Source organism: Urocitellus parryii, chromosome 7, assembly GCF_045843805.1.
Source record: "Urocitellus parryii isolate mUroPar1 chromosome 7, mUroPar1.hap1, whole genome shotgun sequence".
NCBI lineage: Eukaryota > Metazoa > Chordata > Mammalia > Rodentia > Sciuridae > Urocitellus > Urocitellus parryii.
In genome coordinates this window covers 49689500-49713571 of record NC_135537.1, presented here as the reverse complement: position 1 = coordinate 49713571, position 24072 = coordinate 49689500, and the positions used below count along the sequence as shown (strand labels likewise).

The following is a 24072-nucleotide window of genomic DNA, read 5'->3' as shown; positions in this document are numbered from 1 at the left end:
ATTTTGTGAGATTGCTCAGCTTCCATGGTGATTTGAACCAATATTATTAATAAATCTTATCTATTGAACATATCCTATTTGTTCTATTTCTCTGGAGCACCCCTACTAATACAGGACCACAGGTTTTGATCTTGTACACATTTTTTTTAATTAAAAAAAAAACTTAATGAAAGAAAAAATAAGAATTTTCTTCAGGCAGATAATATTTCCTGATTTTGAGAAGATAAAACTAATAAAACAGATAAAACTTATCATAAGAGAAGACATCCCTATATATATTTTTTTTTCAAAGAATTCATACCTATAACACATTAAGATTTGTACTAGATTGGTGCTAATGATACACACACAAGCTATATGTTTTATATATGTGTATATATACATATGTGTGTATATATATACAAATATATATGTATGTGTGTTTATATATGTGTATATATATATATATATATATATATTGACAAAAGAATAACCAATGCACGATAACCATTGCACAAATAAAAATGTTAATTATGATTATATGATTAAAATTCAAATTATATAGTAATATCCATTCATAATACTAAGATGGGAAAAAGAAAACACTAGTAGTGGTGAATATTGCCAACCTTCTAGAGGAACTAAAACTTACACATTTCTGATGGAATGTTAAACTGATCTAAATACTTTAGACAGTTGATGACAGCTTCTTGTATATTTAAAAATACAGCTACCATAATATCTAACCAATTCACTCTTTTATATTTATATTGAAACACAAGTTTGTGCTCACAAAAAGTTTTGCATAAGAAGATTCCAAGCAAATTTATTTACAGTGAACAAAAGTTGGAAACAACTAGATATCAATTAATAGGAGAATGAACAAATTGTGATGTATTCATATATCCATATAATAGTATATAATACTAAAAGATACAAACTGTAAATAGTGACAAAGAAAAGGAATCATAAAAATATGCCAAACCAGATTAATTAAACAAAAAAAGAGCACTATCACATAATACTGTTCAGGTTAGCTCAAAAATAAGAATAAAATACAAAGGGGAGGGCTGGGGATGTGGCTCAAGCAGTAGCGCGCTCACCTTGCGTTCATGCGGCCCGGGTTCGATCCTCAGCACCACATACCAACAAAGATGTTGTGTCCGCCGATAACTAAAAAATAAATATTAAAAAACTCTCTTTCTCTCTCTGTCTGTCTCTGTCTCTCTCTCTTTAAAAAAAAAAAATACAAAGGGGAGACCATTCTAGTAGGAAGGCAACACTCTGTCTCAATTTTGATAATATTATACAACACAATTGTCAAAATTCATTGATCTGTTCACTTCAGATTTGTGCATTTTTATTTATACCTCAATAAAATTTAAATCATTAATGTGACACTTTTATCTGTGAGTTTAAATTGTTGAAGAATTTATATGAAAATGATTAACTATTGAAAGTAACCCCAATGGTAACTTTGGACCATAACAATGCCACTTGGGCATGATTAAAAAGCATATTATAATCATTTGCCCAATGGCCTTGATATTTTTTAATGATAATAATATAGCAATTATAATTCATTCAATGCATATTCTTTACTACATAACAGATTCTCTGTGCTTCATGTCATGGTTCTAGCAGTGTCTTTCTCTTTGTACTGCTAGAACAAACTCCTAGTGACTAGGTAATTTACAAAGAACAGAAATTTATATTTTACTGTTCTGGAGATTGAGAAGTACAAGATCAAAACATTGACAGGCTCAGTGTCTGTGTGCCTGCATCTCTGTCTCCAATATGACTCCCTGTTGTCATGTCTTCCATGAAAAACACTATGTCCTCAACAGGCAAAAGAGAAAAGGGTGAAAAGAGGATAGCAAACTCCCTCTAGCCCTTCTATGATTTGCTAATCCCATTCAATGGGGCCTGCATGACTATCTCTTCTAAAGGCTCCTGCTTCTAATACTATCACACTGTGGTTTAAATTCCATCCTATGAATTTTGTGGGAAGTATTCAGACTATAAAACACTTTATATAGTCACTTCATATAGGTCTGAGTGCATATATTTAAGAAAAATAAAATGCACAATCTAGGAAAACCAATTATTGATAAAATTTAGGCTATGTATATATTCATGCTTTAATATATATTTAAAACTATGATGAGTTAAAAATATACTTTCTGTGTTGGAATACTATTCTGCTTTAATTCTGTTTTCTATATTTACATGTAGCTATAAGAATTTCTCTTTAAAAATTATTCTCCTTTTAAATTACCTTCATAAGACATTTAAAGAATCAATCCAATAGGGAAAAATAATAGGAAATTTGAGAGACTAAACACAATAAACATTGATAAGAACATTAATTTTATCCTAGTATAATTAAGCAATATAACATTAATAAAATATAAAGATTTAAAAATTAATAGTTATATTTGATGAAAATGCATTAAAATGTAGAACTAGGTTCATTTCAGTCTTAATCTGTATTAACCAATATCTTCTAATCACTCTTTGTAATAAGAGTTTTAACCTAATTTTACAGTCTTATTGATAAAACATGTAACTGATGCAAAGTGCCAGTCTAAAACATTTAATGTTTCAAAAATAGCAATGCATACAATATGTTTTATTATAAACCTACTGAGTTAAACTAGGAATAATAAAATATGTTACATTTACGAAATGAATTGCAATTTTTATCAGATTTTTGTCTAAGATTACTTGATCAAATTATTGAGAAGAATAATTACACAAATATGAAATATTGGCACTTTAGTTTCTTACAGTAATATCCAAATTCTATAGTGCATTCCAATCAAATGGCAAGGAAGAGAAGAGCTGAGAAAATGAGTATAATCATGAATAATATTTTGCTTTCAATATGAAATAATTATTTAATTATTTTTGAAGGCCTGTATTAGTTCCCTTCAGCTGCTGTAATGACTTCACATAAACATGATAGCTTCAAAAGTAGCAATTCTCTACTGGACCTAGAAGCCAGAAGTCCAAAATCAATGCTGTTGGGTTGTAGTGATAAGGTTGGCAGAATCATATCAATTTAGAGGTACAATGGTAGAATCTCTTTTAGCTACCAGAAGCTGAAGTTATCCTCGTCAGCTTCTCTTATGAAGACAATTTTGATAGCTTGAATAGATAATATATCTTCTAAACAAAAAGTCTTAATTTTATCACATCTTCAAAATCTTTTACAAATATGATAAAATTTCCTTTTTTTTTTTTTTTTTGGTACCAGGGAATGAACTTAGGGGCACTCAACTACTAAGTCACATCCCCAGTCTTATTTTGTATTTTAGTTAGAGAGAGGGTCTCAAAATTGATAAAATTTCAGGGTTTGGATTATATAATCTTCTTGGTAAGACCATTTAAAAGTCTACCACAATGAGTATTCCCTGTTGAACTTCAATTCATTCTCTATTTATTTCTGTTATGTCACTCATGTTCTCTAAATTCTGCCCTAAAATATTTTAAATAACTATTTAATGGGAAATTTCAGGACTGCAAGTCTCTCTCAAATTTTGAGGGTTTCCAATTTATTTGTAGTAAAAAGCTTACCTTTTAAACATAATATATTTAATAAAAAAGACATGTTTCATAATGAATGTTTTTTAAAAAGTTGATATAATATTGATCTCTCCAAATACTATTATTGTCTCCCCTCATGTTCTAAATAATGTAATAAAGATAAATATTAAAAATGCAAGGCTCGTCTTGGATAGACACATTTACACTAAGAAAGAGCAAATGATATAGTAAATGCAATGCAGTTTTAATTATGAATTGGCAAAATCATAGATTTTTATAGTTTCCTTATTTGGGGGGAATTCTAAAGTTGTATGTGTTCTTTGCTGGTCATTCTTAAGCATATATACTGAACACATTTGCTTAGTCACTGATTGCAGGGTAAGACTGTCTTTTAAGGGGTATTTAAAATTTCACATTTCTTCACAATTTTCATCAGTTCTTGCAAACTTTACATCCAGAATTTTTGCCAGAGCAAAAGTTATACACATAGATGATAGTATAATTACTTTTGTTTATTTTATAAGAGTTGATTATTTCCACTATTATTTTGTGTTCATAGAAGCCCTGATAGAGCTCACTATTAGGATTTAGTCTAAGATTAACTAAATTCAGAGGATAAAAACTGATTCTCATTGGACTGTCCTTCCAAATATTGTGAATATTTAAAATTGAAATGATATAGTTATTTACTGTTTTAATAATTTTAGAGAAACCCTTGAACATTAATATAATTTCAAACAGTGGTTTAACAGTAATCTTATAGTGATACAGTTATAAATTCTATGTATGATATCAAGATGTGATTTTAATATTTAACATTACAATTAATTGTTCATAGTTCTTTGCAATAGAATAAATTTAGTCACACAAGAAAACTATACATTTAAAAACTGTGCAAATGGATTTCATTTAATAATTTCTAAAACAGTTCAAATCCACAGCTCAATTAAAAGGTGATGCATGGCACATAATCTGTTCTCTTTTTATGGTTTATATATTACAGATAAAATTACCTCAGGAGATTTTTTTTAATTCTACCAATGGTTTAACAATCTGTTCTTCTAAATGTAAACTGATTGAAGCCACAATTCCCTTTTGTCACAGCAGGTTTCAGGCTTCCACATTTTTCTTCTTGTATAATTACATATTTTAAAAAGATATGTTAATCAGTAATCATATTCTGGTGTCTCAAGGGAATGAGCAGAAATCTGTGGCAGATAATGTGTTAACCATATTAAAGTCAGTATTCAGAGTTATCAGCTAAGTTTACTTATTTGGTACAAAAGACAGTGAAGAAAATATTTCTTTTGCTCATTTACAATCATCTCTTCCTGTGTAATCATTTATAGAATTATACATTATTTTGTCTAAATGGAATTCAGAAATCATGTAATATTATCAATCCATTTTAAATATAAGGAGAAGAAGGGACAGAGAAAGAGGAATCTCATTGATTGATCTTGCTTCAAGTTCTAAATTTATCTTCTACTGAATAGGCTTACCTTACTGGTTTCCTGTTATTATAACAAGTAAATAACATTTTAGCAGTTTAAAACCCCAGTACGTTTAATCTCTTAAAGTCCTAGAAGCCTTGAGTCCAAATTCAAAGTATTCCCTCTGAAGCCTCAGAAGAGAATTCTTTTTCTTCCTTTTTCCAGATACTAGAGGCCATTTCATTCCACAGTTCTTAACACATCATTCCAACCTCAGGTTCTGACAACATATCTTCTTTTTCATACTCTGATCCTCTTTCCCTCTTGTTATAAGGAACCTTATGTTTATATTGGACAAACCAAACTAAGTCTGGATCATTTGCCCATCTTAAAATAGTTAATCATATATAAAAACTTCTTTACCATGTAAATTAATGAACTCAGATTCCATGGATTAAGATTTAGTTATCTTTCAGGGGCCTTTGTTCAGTTTACTAGTTTTATTTTATATTATTTGTAAAGTATTTAAAAATATTGAATTTATAGGGTTGTTTTGAAATTGCAAAAGACTCCTTTCTTTTTAAGTATAGCTTTTGACTTTTTCTCATCTACACCACTGTATCAATCTGTCGTTCCCATCTGTAGTGTCATTCCTCTCAAATCTAGACTTGACTTTATAGCCATCGTTTTCAAATACTTTCCTATTTTTCATTAATTCCTTATTTCATCCTTAAAAAACACAAATTCCTCAGAACAGCTTACATTCCTCTTCACAACTATAGTGGATTTCAGCTGTCCAGCTTAAATTTTATCAGATACCCCATGATCTATACAATAGATAATTGGACTTAAGGGCAACAGAGGTTTTAAACATCCAGATCTCAGCATTAATTATTTTCTTTGCTGGACATTCCCTATACTGAACTCTTTCCAGTTTAGAAAAATTCTATTCATCCTCTAAGACTCATATTCAATGCCTCCTTTGTACTTCCCCTTAGAGTGCATTTCCAGCACACATGGTTTCCGTCTCAACTATTGCATGTGTGCTGTGGGGAGTTCTTCAAGGGTAATGCATGTGTTATATTCACCTTTCCATATTCCTGGTATGTAAAATCTTAACCAAGTCATGAATTTCTTTATTCTCTGAATTCATCCCATACCTTTGTCACTACGGCCTAATTTTGTCTTGATTTATAAATTTCCTTGCTTGTTACCAATATTACATAATGACTTACTAATATGTTTTCTTCTGGCAAACTTTATTCATCTTCCTTAACACTGGATAAATAGTAAGGACAAGATAAGTACTTAGCAAGTTCTTTGAGTTTGTTAAACTGAAATTGATTAATGTGGAGTTTCTTGAATTTACATTGGGGGATTTTTTTTTTAGGAGTTATGTTTAAAAGAAATGGCTATTTTATGTGTTCATTAATGATTAAAAGGAAGATTTCTCAAGTTCCAAGTTTTTGACCATTAAATCCTACAAGGGATAAAAATTCCCCATTTATAAACATAATTTATATATGTATAAACAGGGAATTATACAGCATTCAGAAACATTAGTGAAGATGGAATATTTATCTGAATATTTCACCTCAGGTCTAATTTTAAATTAATATTATAATAAAAATTCTAGAATACAGAATGTATCACTGCCATCTACAAAGAAATAAAGTGAACTTGCAAAAATATTGGGGTACTCTGCTTCATGGGCCATGGGTTTCATGGGATTTGGAGGTGATCAAAATCACAGAATGTTAGTAGCTCAATCATCCAAATGGATGGTGGGTACAATGACTGGGTCAGCAGTATAGAAAACTGCTGAAATGAGAGTGACAAGACTTGGTTTGGATTCTTATTTATTAATGGACATTGACATCTAATAATAGACCTTGAGAAGAAAGCTGGTTAAAATCCTTATTTGTCTGGAATATTGATCCAAGGAAAAAATGTTCACTCAAATCTCCTAGTCAAAAAGGAAATAAGCAGTATGTACAAATTACAATTTCACAATGTTAAAATAGAGGGCCTAGAAGCATACAACAAAATTTGGGAACCCTAAAATGAGATTCTGTTCAACCCATCCAGTTCTGGGTACAAGTACCACAGGTCTTTCAACCTCCATTCAGTCAAGAAGTGTTACCACAGATTCATGAAGATCCAGATCATCCTTATACTTTGATGGGAATTTGGAACATGTGGTAATAAACAAGATCCAGCTATCCACCTCTGGACGCATGAAGGAAGGTATCCAGCACTCATACAGATTACAAATAAACTCATAGAAAATCAGGAATTTATGAATTTCCAACAGGCAAGAATCGACACACTTCTCTCTAGGAAAAATCATCAGCCATTGGAATTCAGTTTCTTAAAGGAGCATGTCCCACTGTCAGATCCTAACATACAAGAACTCTTTCCAACATCAACCAGGGACCATGACTGAATGGGGAAATCGCTGGGCTCCTAAAATTTGACAAGACAATTAAGGAAGCAGCTGGAGGATTCTTCTTTCAGATTGGGCAGCTATATATGACGCATCATCTTTGGGCTTACAAGGATCTTCAGACCATAAAAAAATAATATGGAATGCAGCATGGCACAAACATGACTCTGAATTGGTGAATTATGCAGTCCTATTTATTCAGAAAAATGGAATCCATAAGCATGATCCCATAGAAGATTTAAGCCCTACAGTAAAGCTAGAGAACTTACATGTGCCATAATAAATTAATATGACAAGTATTTATAATAAATTAAGTGTACATCTAGTGAGAAAGGCAATATTGAAGTATTAACTGTTATACATAATTTATAATAAAACTCTTTTCTTTAAATTTCACATAATCACAAGAAAGTTTAGTAGATTTTAGCAGGGCTCCTTTATCCTCTTTGAAATACCCTATTTTTGTCAAATATACCATATAATATTTAGCTTCATCTCCTACCCTCCAGGAAAAGAGGGTTCAGATTAAAATTTAAATCATCTCTGAATAGGATTTGAAAAACAACAACACAGTCATTTCTTTCTATAATGCATATCTGTTTTATAATTACAGATTTTGTGAAATTTCTTGTATCAGGAAAATAAAATACAAATTTTCTCATGTTCTGAAAAAGTTTTTCTGAGTCGCAAACTAGTAACAAATTATTATTGTATATGATTCCTGAAGATGTTTAAATTAACTCTCATTTTTTAATCAGCATAGTAAATAATACCTCAACACTAAGTTGGTAGCGGTCAGTAATTCAGTCTCATGTAGTGTACTGTAATGCCTCTATGTGAAAGGTAAAATGGCTTGAATATGTGAATCAGGTGATTTCAAAATGAACACTTTGAAATGCACTAATTTCTTTTTGTAATATTTTTGTATAAAACAAGTAACACATGGAAAAGAGGTTTTGTTTTGTAAGGAGTCATTTGTGACCTTAGCCATTGCCTGATTAATTTTAGTAAGCTCATAGCAGATACTTCCAAGATCACATAGGAAGCATGGTGCATGTTAAGATTTGAATTGGCATAAAGTTGCATGGTTAATCTAGTTTGTTTGATTTGGTTTTAAAAAATAGTTTGCCAATTTTGCATGTGAAAATACTGTTGAACTGAAAAAAATCATGTCTGCCCCCCAAATTGAGGAATTTGTGTGAAATGGAAAGTGAATAATCTCATATAAAATGTCAAACTTTTACATGTGATTGTTTTTCCCAAGAATACATGAAAGCAAATAAAATCTTCTTAATTTAAAAAAAAAAAGAATACTGGTAGTATTGATTTGATAAGAGTTTTAGCTCAAGTGATCAACATCCCCCTATACCAAAACCAAAGGAGTAACCTCAGTTAAGGGTCAGTGAGCAATTTTGTAATATGCTTTTAAATCCAAACCAGTTGAAAAACAACAAAAAATAGCAATACATACCTAAAACCCTATTTTAATCATCATCTTATTGCTGTGAACAAAATTCCTGAAATAAACAACTTGGAAGAATTATTTTGGCTCTTGGTTTCAGTCCATGGTAAACTGACTCCTTTGCTATTATGGGTCCATGGTGAGGCAGAACATTAACATTATGATATAAAGGCACAGTGGGATAAAACTGTTTACCACATGATAGCCAGGAAGGAGAGAGAGAGAGAGAGAGAGAGAGAGAGAGAGAGAGAGAGAGAGAGAGAGAGAGAGAGGAAAGAAAGGGGCCAGGGACAATATATAGTTCTACAAGGGCATCCTCTCAAGAACCAACTCTCTCCCACTAGGTTCCATCTCTATAGTTCCCACCATCCCCCAATAATCCAAATTCATTTTTGGATTATTCTACTGACAAGGTTAGTGCCCTCATGATCCAATCATTTCCAAAAGCCTACCTCTGAACATTGCTGTATTGAGTACCAAGACCTCAACACCACATCACATAAGCCGTAGGGCAGGGAACAATCCAGATCCAAATAATTACATACCTGAGACTCAAATGAACATGAACTACTTCCAATCCAGTCAGGACTGTTGTCAACTCCTCCTTTGCTTTTCCATTGCACTCTAACCCCAACCTCCACATGGTCCATACTTTGAGCACCAGTAAGCTCTCTCTTTCTACAGCAATTTGGAGAATATATGCCTAGTATAAAATAACCTACTTTAGATAGCATTGGCAAAGAAAATTTTTGGAAACAGTGTGATAGTAGAAGAATATATTAAAAGGAGCCCCAGGATCTAAAGAGGGTAAATATTAGGATCATTCTCATACTTCCCTATAAAGATCTTCAAACTGTATATTCTTTGTGTAAAAACTCAAACAATCCAATTAGGGAAAATCTAATCTCTTGAAGCTACTAGTTATTTGTTATACTTTTATGTTTTGACATATATGTCTAACACGAGAATACACACACACACACACACACACACACACACACACACACACACCAACTTGGAAGGTCCATATAACTGGGAAAATATCCCAGGGAGAAACTCCCAAGAAACTTCTTTTAGTAAGTTTGTCACCAATTGCATACTAAGGCACAGAGGAGAGGTTCTGCAACGTGGGAGAGTAGGAAGAACTATCTTTGTAATTGTGTGTGTGTGTATGTGTGTGTGTGTGTGTGTGACCAATATAGATGGATTTTCTTTTTACTGGATAATACTTATCTGCTAACATTTTTTTATTCCTTTGTGTCAAATTACTTTCAATTAATTTGCAGCCAAAAAGGACAGTATGTGTCCCAGGTTTTTGAATTTTAATTTGTTTTCCTGAAAAGTTATTACTGGTTAGATAATTACATAATTAAATATGTATATATCTGTATATACATATATGTGTATATATATTTCTTTATTCCCAATAAATTTTTCACTAAACACCATAATTTCAGAAACAATTCTGTGATCTTTGCACTTAAAAATTTTACAACATTCTCTTCTGTTGGGATCAAACATTTATAGACTGGAGCTATTAATCTCTGCTCTGATGGTGGATAAGTTTTAGAGTTTTATTAACATATTAACTGTTCAATATCTTTCACTTCATGTATTTCCCTATCATTATAATGAAGGCCCAATGTCTAATTAAGTGGCCCATAGTCCAATGCTGGTCTCAAGATCTTCCCTAGGACTCAGAAAGATCTACTTCCTAAATTTTAGAATTTATGACATAGAGATAGCATTTTGGAGAATGACATCATTTTCCATGTAAAAATGTAAAGTATAGGTAATTATTTTAAATGAATTTTCTTTGCCAAATACATAAATAGCTCAAGGATAACATTTCTTAAGCTATATTCAGCTTTTGAAATATTAGAAAATTCTGCAGTATTGTGGATTGCAACTTGAATTGCTTGTCAGAGCTCTTCAAAAAAAGTGTTTGTCTTTGCTCAGTTGGCTAAATGTGAAACAGAAAATGCAATTATATTTAGCAAATTCAAAGGAGGTATTTCTAAATGTTTTCACTTTAGACTAAATTCAGTGTAAGAGTTTATAAATATATGGAATACTACAAACAATTAGCTTAGATAAAGTTAGAAAGTATAATACTTGTGCACTAAAGCTAATGCTATGAAGAAAGACCAACATGCCTAAAACCCTTATCAGATTATGTATTTAAATGAATGATAAATCTTGTCAAGAATTATTTTAATGTTTGTCTACACTGTGATCAGAGGGCTTTAATATTCCCCTCTGCTTGACTCTACCTCAGGCAGGTTTCTTACTAATACAGGCTTCTGACTTTCCTTTTCATAGAGAATTTAACTTATAAAACCTATAATTACAATTTTTTCCTGCATCTTTTTGTTTAGTTTTGTTTTAGGGGAGTACCAGGGATTAAATTCAGGGGCACTCAACCACTGAGCCACATCCCCCGCCCTTTTTTGTATTTTATTTAGAGACAAGGTCTCACCGAATTGCTTAGAGCCTTACTGTTGCTGAGGCTGGTTTTAAATTTATGATCCTCTTGCCTAGCCTCCTGAGTTGCTGGATTATAGGGGTCCACCACTGTGCCTGGCTTTTTCTGCATCTTTGAGATATGAATTTTCTCCAATCCTTACTAGTTTTACAAGCTGGTAATATATTTCTCAAGAACAAGGGATTACTTTGAAATGCCCATGGACATAGTTCCCCAAACCCCTAGTCTCTGTGAAAGGAAAGAAGCCTATAATTAGGGAAAATTGATGGCTTAGTCACATGGACCAGCCTCACCCCCAATATCCTTTAATGCTTTTCCATTAACTCACCCTACAGTTTACAAATCTTCCAGGGTTTTGTTTCAGAGGGACTGAATTCAATATCTCTACTCTATTGCAATGGGCTAGAATAAAATCTCCCTTGCCTGTTTAATTCCATCTGATATAATTTCTTTGGCAACTGAAGAACATCTACAATTTTAATATCAATGCCTCCACAGTAAATTACGTTAAATTGGATGAATTTCCTATGCATTCTTCCTTCACCATATAATGTGCTATATTATTCTAAGACTTTTATAAAGTGAGTTGATTTAAAAGTATATAAAAATTGAGTCAAAATTTCAAAATTTTGTTTTAAGCATTTTTACCATGTGAAAAATAAAAGTATACTTACAAAAAGTTAGTATATTTTTGTAACTCAAAATATCAGGTCTGTGAATGCATAGGATTAACCTAAGGAAACATTTCACACAACTAGGTAAAGAAATCAAATTTTCACCCAAAGTTATTGTGGAACATTATGATACCAAAAGTCCAGCTAGCAGTCCAAACTGAATGTCAAGCCTAAGAGCAAACATATGCTTGGAGGATTTGAATATTTGAATTTTTGTTGTCCTCTCTTTACCTTCTATCTGATAGTACTCATGAAAAATAAAAGACCAAAATTCAGGCATTGGATTAGACAGCTAGCAAATACCCGAATACACTTGTAAAGAAAATAGGTTTATTTTGGCTCACAGTCTTGTTGCCTTTGGGCCTTAAGTGAGGCAGCACATTAGGCAGGAAAGTGTGGTACAGCAAATCCACTATCCTTGTGACTGGGAAGCAAAAGAGAGTGAAGAAGAGGTGGAGGCCCCCATCCCTTTTGAGTAGGCTTTCCCAAAGATCCGAAGACCTCCCTCTAAGCCACACCTGCTACTTTTCTTAACCTCCCATTAGCACAAGGGGGTCAAGGATCTCACAGATAGCCCTTCCGGGGCATTTCAGATCCTAACTACAGCAGGCTGTAGGGTGAAAAAGAAAATGACAGATGTGGAAAGATCTTTTTCAAATAGTAGAAGTCCACTGCATTTAAGTAGAATACCAATTAATCGAAAATGAAAATGAATATAAACATGAATTCCACACAAATTCATTATTTTATCTTCTTATAGAAATTTGTATCTTTAACTAAACATGAGCATATGCTTTGATGAATGGCTTTCAAAAGTTAAAATAGGCCTGTCCTGATGCTACATGTTTGTAATACCAGAGGCTCTGGAGGCTGAGGCAGGAGAATCACAAGTTCAAAGCCAGCTTCAGCAACTGAGTGAGGCCCTAAGCAACTGAGACCCTGCCTCAAAATTAAAAAAAAAAAAATTTAAAAGGCTGGAATGTGGCTCACTCATTAAGCCCACTGAGTTTAATCTTGGTATGAAAAAAAAAAGTTCAAGTAGAATATATATGCTAATTAAATAAGGAGAATGACTGGGAATTTGATTATAAGTGTATTTATTTAACAGAAAAATCTCTAATTTATTAGAATATCTACCTTCTTTGTGGGTACTCAAATATTTAAAAACTGGTATTGCTATTTTCATTATCATTATTGTCAAAATAATTTGAGAAGCAGTGACTTATCAAAATATAGAAACTGAATTTGAAATTTAGCTGCCATAATATCTTGCTTGGGCAAGTTGTGATTATCTTGAATTTCTTTTCTTCTTCTCTAAAATCTTGTGCTCCTATTCTGCTTATGTATCCAATCTGGTGATAGCCGTGAACACTGTGTTCATAAAAAGCAGCTTAAAAAATACAAAAATGGAACAAACAAATAAACAAAAGACTATTAAATTCCCCCAAATTCCATTTTTCCTCCTTAGAAGATAAACTTCAACCCATTTCATGTGTCTTCCCAGTTGCTGCCCTTCTTTACTGTGACCACGTGTCTCAAAACTCAGTGTAGCACTAAACTCCCATGTAATAACCAAATTAGTCTTAGACCTAAGAATTACCCTTCTTCTCTCTCTTAACAAGTAGTCCAAGTACATAAGAGAATAGGGTCTCAGGGAATAAAAAGACAGAGATATAATGAAATAGAGTAAATTGCATTCAAAATATGTTTATATTAAAATTTATGATTTTCCATATTATTGTTCCAAATAGGAAAAAGGAAACATCTTAATTTATCTTATGTTTAAGATAGACACAAACTGACAGAAAACACACACCCATACACACTCAAACTCACACACACATTCACCTTTATTTATTAATTTTGGTACTGGGGATTGAATCTGGGGGCACTTAACCACTGAGCAACAACCCCAACCCTATTCTGTATTTTATTTAGAGACAGGGTCTCACTGAGTTGCTTAGAACGTCCATGCTGCTGAGGCTGGCTTTGAACTTGCCATCCTCCTGTCTCAGCCTCCAGAGCTGATGGAATTACAGGCATGTGCCACCATGCCTGGCCTACACATACACATTTATATATACAATACTTAATCAATAAAATATAAAAGGAAGTATTTCCAGTATAAGACACATATGCCAAGATGACATTTGTTACAGGAATTCTTTGATATTTTGAAAGCAGAATTCTTGAGAGAACTGAGAGTAGTAAACAGACTGTGTGATTCATGCATTACATACATTTTAAGGATATGAAGCTGCAAGTTTCAGGATTGAATGATATTATGATTTATGTTATAACACTGAAAAATTATAAATCATTGCTTAAATGTAACAAGAACTTCAAAAAGGATAGAAATGCTAGCAAAATAAAATTTTAAACATACAAATTTCAGAGCTGTAAATTTGCATATATTGACCAGATTTGGCCTAAAGCATAAAGAAAAAGATACTGAAAAAGTAATGTTCCATATTCCACATCATGCCATGACAAATATGGATGTTAAATCAATTTTTTATTAATCCTGTTGATTTTCAGGGTTCACATGAGAAAAGGTACTTTCAATGAAAGTCAAATAAGTGTTATTGTAATATATGTTCAAATAAATCAAATACACAATGCTATTCCACTTTGTCCTTTGGGAAACAAAATTTCTCTGAACATATTTTACTTTTTAACAATTATGTCTAAGTCGCAGTTAACGTTCCTTGGTGGAAATGGATAAGGAAGCAATGGAACACATATCTAGGGCAGAATAATCCACCAATATCTAAGTCAAATTATTTAGAAAAATTGTTGAACTTTCAACAGTTTGGGCCTTCTCCTCAATAAGTTTGCTCCATATACTTTTAATCACAGGTAGCACTGTTGCTAGAGATGCCTAAAATATAAGCTACGGAGCTACTTTCTCCACAGAAGTCCTTTCTTTGAAAGCTAATGAACCCATGTTTTAGTCATAGAGCAGTTTTTCACTGCTGTGACTCACGGTTTCAGAGGTCTTAGTCCATAGAGTAATTTATTATTACTTTATTCCTCAGGGCTCCAGTGAGGCTGAACACCAGGATCAGCAAACAGAGGTAGAAAAGCCACTATCCAGATACAAAATATATACCCCATAGCCACGCCCCCAATTAACCATGTCCTCCAACCACATCCCACGTGCTTCCAGTTACCACCCAGTTAACCCCATCAGAGCTTGATTGACTGATTAGATTAAGCTCTCAGGTTTCTCCAATCATTTCTCCTCTGAGACTTCTTGCATGAGAGTTTTTGGGGGAATGCCTCATATATAAATCATAACAACGATGGTAACAAATGGAATATGAACAGGTTATACAAATAACTAATGAAATACAATACATATTTCTAAGCATAGTTTTGGTAGTCATAATTTTAAGATATATTTTAACCTTTTTATAGGAATGTTTCATATGAAAATGACATAAAATTTATACAAATGGTAGTTTACTACACAAATAAAGGGTTCATTAATTTAACACTCTTTAAGTTGCTCAAGTTCCTTGTTCAGGGTTGATAAATCTGACACAATACAACAGCATTATCAGTTTTCTCTTGTTCCCTGCTCCAATTCTTCAGAGTATCTAAAACCATTCAGTCAGAGATATTTAGAGCTAAAATGGACTATTATAGATCATATAGTCCAACCAGTTCAGGTTACAGTCAATGCAGTAATGTAGAGAGATTTAGACCAAGAGTATCATAGCTTTGGGAAAATACAGAAAAACTAACAAGATGCCTGGATTCATATTCAGATGATATCAAGACATTATAGTAACATCTTAAAGACACTAAGCTGTCTCATTAACCTTGTACTTCATTGTATGTCTTCCTTGAAGCCACTGGTATTGCTACAATAATGAGACAGGTGCAATAAAAGTTTGAAAGCAAAACCACATTTTCACCACTATTAGGATAGGCTGATCAGAGAGGCAAGAGGTTGGGTTTAGGATGTAGCTCAGTATTAGAGTTCTTGCCTGGCATGTGTGAGGCCCTGGTTCTATGCTCAGGACCACAATAGATAAATAAATAAATAAAATGAGGTTATACACTAAACATTAAAGCTAATTTAAATGAGAAAGAAGCAAGTGGTTATTAATAGGATATGTTAGACACTATAGAAGTTCTTATTATAAAGAGAACAATACCAATATAAAATAAAAATTAGGATGAATAAACATTCTGGAAAACACTATTTCTCTAAAGCAAACATTTATTTAAAAATCATCCTTATTGTTTACATAAAGGTTAAAAAAGGTCAGTTTAAGCACAAAAACTATAAGTTGAAAAATTATGAAAATATTTATGAATTAATTACTGGAAATGTAAAGCAGGCAAAATTGTGTTCCTTGCAAATAAAGAAAATAGATCACATAAATAATGATGCAACTCAATAAATGTGCCATCACTGAATATATAACTATAAAGTATGTAGTCAAAACTTAAATATATATATCTAAAATACAGAATATACTATGATTTTAAAATATGTCAATTATTTAACAGCCTTAACATGGTGGAGTCTAAATGATTATATTGATTGATACAACATAAATTTTATTGGGCTGCACATTAAGAAAATTATTTTCTAAGCATGCCTTATTTACTCAATGAGTTATATGCCTCACAAAATTATTTATTTTATATTTATCTCTGCTGTGTTGTTTGCCCATAAGTATACCTCTATATATTTCATCTTCAATCTATTCCAAAAAAACGTGGGAAGGCCAGATTAGTGGCTCAGAACCTGTATGCAAAGGGGTTCTATAGCTGCCCCATAAATTCATAGGGATGCCTTGATACATTTAAGTTTTCAGGAAAGCACAGTAACATTTCTCACACTCCACACAAACTAATACCAGTATGTCCTTTGCAAATTACTACTTTGAAAAGGAGAAATCTTATTTATGTTACTGAGCTAGATGACAGAAACAGGCTGAAACACTAAGAACTGAGGAGGTTTGGGAATTTGTGAAATATATGATTTTGCAGTCCTGTCCAAATCCAAACCTAGATGACTAATTAAAAGTGGAGTTAGAGTTCAAAACACAATATTTCTGTTTTAAGTGATATATTTTCATTTTTTCTGAAGTTGGTAAATTAAAACTTTGGCTTTGTTATTCCTTAAGAAACAAGATTTTTAAAAATGTAATTAGTAACATAAAATCAAGAAAGTGAGCTTCAGGTAATTAATATTTAAGCACATATATGTATGCAGATAATCATGACAATTATAACTATTAATTATTATAGTGTACCAAATGTCACTGGTCAAAAAGTCTTGTGAAGATAAAAGTTTCTTTAAAAAGTTTGTATATGTAGTAAAAGCAGACATGTGAAACATATAAAGTAGTTCACAATTATTATTTTAATGTAAATTATTTTTAACTATAAAATAATGAGTTCAAATAAAGGTATAGAAAAAGAAAAACGTGAACATGAAGTATGTCTAATAATCTTAAAAACTGGAGAGAATGAAACATGGTGCCAAATAAAATAAATAAATAGATAGATAGATAGATAGATAGATAGATAAACAGACAGACTGGAATCTCTATTTTGTCTTGGCTCTTAATTTAGAAAGAAATTATTTCTAACACTCCAAGGAAACATATCCTACAAGAACATGACATCAATGTCTGAGTAGTTTTTGAGAACATGAACCTTATTATAGATGGCAAGATCAAGTGATATATCTTAGGGAGGGGGAATCTTAAAGACAGTTTTTCTATAGTGCTTTTATTTATAGGAAAACGTTGAGTAACTTTTTTTTAAGAGAGGGGGGGAGAGAGAGAGAGAGAGAGAGAGAGAGAGAATTTTTTTAATATTTATTTATTTTTTAGTTCTTGGCGGACACAACATCTTTATTTGTATGTGGTGCTGAGGATCGAACCCGGGCTGCACGCATGCCAGGCGAGCACACTACCGCTTGAGCCACATCCCCAGCCCCCTGACTAACATATTGACAAATTCATTTAAAATTATCTCTGTGTTTATGTTCTAAATTCTATCAAAAATTAAATTCAGACTGACTGCACTCAGGGCATCAATATAATTCATATATGCTCAATCATATCAAGGCACAACCTCAATCAAAATTAAGATTGAAGTCATTGCAACTAAGAAAATATCTTAAGTCTGTTGTAGATGTTTGTAGATAAAAAATATTCTTGAAGGAAGACTAGAAAACCTATTGTATTGACATAGTCTCAAAGATGACAGAATAATTGAACGTGTTTATACACTAGTTATAAAATTAATTATGTAGTCAAGAGTGCAAGTAGGCTGTGATGCCAACATTTTATCTCTGGTAACAAGTATCAAAAACTAAGAAAGCATTTTCTATTGAAATATATAATTTTGCAGTATTTTGAAATAGAGTTATATCTAAAAGAATTTAAAAGAAGGCTTATGAAAATCCCCAGAGAATCACTGTGGAGTCTGCTTTGGAAGAGTGAAGATACAAGAGTCTTATGTTCTTAGATGATTGCAGTAGCAATCAAGAACTTGTTCAAGAAAAATCAAGCTTGCATCTGCTGCTACTTCCTTGTTATTCCAACTTTTATTCCATCCAAGCCATCATCCTATTGGACAGTGCTGCCCACACTTTGGGAGAGTCTCCATTTCAGTTGGCTATACCACATGCCAATCATTCCTAGACACACCCTCACTGACATATCTAGAAGCCTTTTTTAATCATTGGCATTTCTTAATCCAATCAAGTTGAGAATTCAAATTGACCATTCCACCATATGACTTAAAATAATCTAATAATACCTGCTATGGTTTAGATATGAGGTGTTCTCCAAAAAATCATGTATAAGTCAATGCAAAATTGTTTAGAGGTGAAATAATTTAGTTTTGAGAGTCTTAATTTAATCAATATGTCAATCCACTGATGGGAATTAACTGGATGGTAATTGTAGGTAGATAGGGTGTGGCCCTAGGAGGTGGGTCATTGCAGGTATGCCTTTTGTGTATATATTTTGTGACTTGAGCTTCCTTGGTGCTTCTTGGTGTCATGTTCTGGGTTGCTTTTCTCTGTTTCTCTCTTCCACTATAATATGGAGTTGGCCAACTATGGACTGAGACATCTGAAACCATGAGCCCCCAAATAAACTTTTCTTCCTTAAAATTGTTATTGTCAGGTCTTTTGGCCATAGCAGGAAAAAAAAAGCTGACTAAAACAATACCTTAAGATGTAAGAATGATAATTTAATAAGAATAATAACCTATGTAGATAAGGCATTCTATGATGTATGAACCCATAGGCAGAGAAATAATAGTCTATGTAAAGGAATATCATACTCATAATCATAATATCTTATTTTATCACAAGTTTTATATTTGTAGTTTTCCTGAGTTTTCAAACTTCTGTTCCTTTTTGTCTTGCTCTTGCCTATTCTAGATTCTTACCTCATGGCTACAATATTACCAAATTCTATAAGCCTGGATGTTCTACAGCTGATAAGAAATATTAAGTTATGAACAAATTATCATTTTCAAAAATAACCATAAAATTTAAGTGCAAAATTCTAAACCACTAAATGGTTCTAATAAGTGAATATTAACAGGCAGATTTTGGAGCATTCTTGCCATTTGGAGGATGATATCAACATGAAATGAATTTTCCAGTTTTGAGGCTTTGCTTTGGAAATAAATGACAGAGAAGCTACAGCACAGAGCAGCCAACACATCAATGGAGGGCTCATCATCCTCCCATCTGGAAGAACCAGGGAAGAAACCTGGGGCAACCAGGATGGTAGCTTGGCAAGGAGAAGGAATGATGAATTGTGTACACAATTTTTGTTCCAATCTCTGGTAACTTCTAAAGCACACAGGTGTGAAGCAGATTTTACAAACTCAGTATTAACTAAGGTCTGACTCACAATCTGCAACAATTATGACACAGTTTTATGTTTGAATCTAATGGAATTAATTGTCAACAGAAGTATATAAACATCAAAATTATTTAAGTTCTGTAACAGAATCCCAAGTCTCCACAACAAAATATTCAGCATAATCTAGTAATATTTGACTTATGGAGAACCAGGAAAACATGATAATTTCTTGAGGGAAAAGCATCAATTAACAGAGCTTAATCTCAAAATAGTACAGATGATAGACAAATGAAATTATCAGACTTGGACACTGTAAGAACCATTGTAACTATGTAAAATGTGTTAAAGCAAAAATACAGCACTAATGAATGAAAAAAGATGGGAAATCTCAACAAAGAATAGAATACACACACACATACACTATTCCATAATAAAAAAGAATAATGTATTGATTCACTAACATCATGGATATAGCTCAAAATATGTATGTTGCATAAGAGTCAGACAAAAATAATATAATTATATATTTTTTCATTCATTTTCTTATAATTATTAATATACTTTTTAGTGGTTCTTGTTAGTTATACATAACATTAGGATTCATTTTGACACAATTACAAAAACAAGTAATATAATTTTGAAGAGCCAAACTAAGATCAGTGGTTGTGTCAATGAGAGGCAAAAGTAGGTATGTGCTCAGGGACATTTGGCAGTATTGGCAGGATTTAGTCTCTTTATTGAGATAGTGGTTTCACAGCTTTATGTAGTTGCTAAAATTCATCATCTTGGATGATGAATCCACTTGATGGATTTAGATTTTTGCATGTAAATTATATTCCAATAAAACCAAAAATTTAAGAACAAAGAGCTAAATAAAGATTTTTTAGATTACACATCATTTTAATGTCTTTTTGCAAGTCTAAGATTAGGTTCCCTGATACTTTGAAAGACTCCTTCCTCTGAATCTCTTTTAGCAGCTATTAGTATTCTTTTATATGCTTATATTATTTCTTTTATGATATTGATGTACTCTTTTTTTTAAATGAAATCTTATCTATAAAACCACATTCCATCCTATGAACATACATAGCAGCTGTTAGGAAATAAAAATTGCTTTACCTATCTTCATGTTCTCTTCAATATTTGACCCTTTCATTTTGCTGATAATTAGTACATAAAAACTTTTTTTTAGAGCATGTCTTTTGAGTACATGTGTATATGTTTGTGTTTGCATTAGCTAGCACTTATCACTTTATTCCAAGTGCACAGTTTTAGGTAAGTAGTCAATTTAGCCAAATTGAGAATTTATGAAAAATAAAGCAATAATTTTTTTATGTTAACTAGATAGCTAGCTACTTTGGCTGACTCTGTCTTGCTTTCTCTTTGCCATTGAATGTCCCTTAATGACAGAGAAAGAGTGGAGAACAACTAAAAAACTGAAGACAAGAATATTAAGTGAACAATTGCTAAAATCTTGGTATTACATAACAGAAAGGAACATACCTTCTACCATTGCATACCTCAGCCACACCTAAAAGAAGATGGATTTCATGCTACCTTAGATAAGAGTTACTTTCTTAAACAGCAAAGGACTTTTTACATGTTCCCAGAACAACAATTTTCATCTTCATGTCAAAACAGGGTTTTAACAGTGATGCTACTTGGCCGTACATGGAATTGGGACCAATGCACATGGCTTATTCTGTGTCAAGACTTAAAAATTGCTAGCAGACTGCTGTGAATTCTTAAGGAATTATCTACAGAGAGTGTGTTTAGTGGGAAGGGAAACTGCATCAACAGATGATGAACTAAATAAAGTCATATAACATTCAACATTCTCCTTCCTACATGGACTGTAGAGTACTCCCATGTCCTATAATTAAAAACTGAAAAGGGGATATTATCAATACCCATATCTATCTATCAATCCCTTTAAAAGAACAATAGAATCTGAGCCTTTTTAGTGACAAATGCTATATCTGAAAAATCAATTTAAAAATAAAATGAAAGAAAGTAAACTATGAGGCAATTTTCATAGATTATAAAATATTTTTAAATTGACCATTGTCTCAAAAATATAAAAAGAAAGCAAATAAATAAAACTTTACTAGTACTAAATTATAAGAAAAATATAAATATATTTTTAAAGTGGAAATGGAATGAGATACTAGTAATTTCATTCCAGAAATTGATGATGCATCTAATCTCTTATTATTAAATTACTATAGAGAGCAGAATGAAAGAATTATTGTATATTTCTGAATTCCTTCTCATCAAATAAAATATTTATCATACATAGTTTACTTGATATATTAATCAATATGATATGTAAAACTATCAAAACTGTTTAAAAATATATACAATAAAAGCACAAAATAAAGGCTAAATATATAACTTTAAAATAATTATAGATGATATGTAGAAAATTACAACTTTTTCCCAATAAAAAGACAAATCTCTGATTAACTAAAGAAAAAAAATTTAAAGATAAAATTGCTGAAAGAATAGTTAGAATAAAACTTAATTTGGAGGTTATATATTAGACAGAAGTCTGAAATAAATGGGAAAAAGCCAATAATAATTTAAGAGTATTTTGAAATTTATGAAGGGAAAAAGGTAGTGAAAAGAAGTAAAACGCCTTTTAGTCCAATAATAGATTCAAGCAATTTAACTTAAAAATATTTTAGAAATGCAAAGAGCATTTTATTAAAATGTAATTTGGTAATATCACTTCAACATCATTACCTGGAAGGATTAAGTAGGTAAATAAATGTGTACACAAATAATTTAATGTTTAATCAAATCAAAATACAAAATTATTGAAAAATATTACATTTTTACTACACTAAGCAAATAATATCTTCAGGTGTTCATAAAGCACTACAGAACATTGTGTCAAGCTTTAAATAAAGTTGGTATCCCATAGAATCAAATATACTGAATATAACTATAAATTATGAGTTACTAAGCAACAAATATAATATCACAAATTAGTATTATAAATTAATACTATAAATCAGTTACTATAAGTGAATATAAAATTCCATTGTAATAAATAAAGGAAAAATCTAATAAATAATTTGGAAAATATATAAGGAAAAAATTAGAAATTTAAAATATAGCCAATAATGATTTAAAATATACTAAAGTAGAATTGAACATTTAGAATGTTTAGAATTATCAATTAAAAAGTAAATTATTAAATATCAAGTCTATCTTACAGAAATTAAAAATCAGAACAAAATTGTTATGAGTATTTAGTTTTATGCAAATTGTAATAATTGTCAATATGTCAAAATGTCATAAGAGCTATTAAATGTTATAATTGGTATAAGAAGTTACAGTAAACTACATAGATCAACCCAAATAGATGATATAAAAAAATTAATTCTGACAAAATATCATATCCAGAAATTATGTTGGAGAATTCCACCAAAACAGTTTCTGGAATTAATTCTATCTATACTACATAAAATATTTGGGGCACAAAAATTATGGGAAATTTTGCAGGGAATTGTCAGAGAGTTCACAAAGAAGACATATCAGTACTAGGTCCCCCAAGCACACTCATCCAGGTAAGTTGCACATGTTCAAATGAACAATGCTAAAATTGGGTTAGCATCCTGCCATGACTGAGCATTTTCTGACATGCCTTGTTACAGAAACAAGTTCAAGAAGGTTGTCATGATATACTGTCCTCTCATATTTTTGTGATAGATTATTGGTAAGTAAACAGCTTCAGTGAACCTGTTCTTAAGTGAAAAAGTTATGAAATATTCATCCACTTCTCCAAGTGCTGAATTATATCTGATATATTTAATTGAATGTGAAAATAATCCATATGTATGCATCAAGATCAATGGTATCTGCCAGACCTTAGGTGATCTATAGATTAAGTAATAAAGCCTGTGCATCACAGAGTTCATAGAGAGGCCATGCCCAGATTTTGAACCTCTGAAGTCACATGCCCAAAGGAATAAATGAAATTGAATAATATACAGAGTAATGTGAATGGGGTTAGGAGGTGAATTATTGCATTGATCAGATCACAGTGATTCTAACCCTAATATAACACAGTTTGCACTGGCCAAAAGTGGCTTATGGAACACTTGAAATGAAGTTAAACCAAATGAACACATGAAACAGACATCAAATATGCACTGGTTTAGAAGACTTACATAGGAA

General features: G+C 31.7%; 1 pseudogene; it reads left to right on the top strand.

Moving 5' to 3' along the window:
* The first annotated feature begins 6827 nt into the window (after positions 1 to 6827).
* Positions 6828 to 7640, top strand: LOC113179885 (protein NipSnap homolog 2-like; annotated as a pseudogene).
* Positions 7641 to 24072: the final 16432 nt, after the last annotated feature.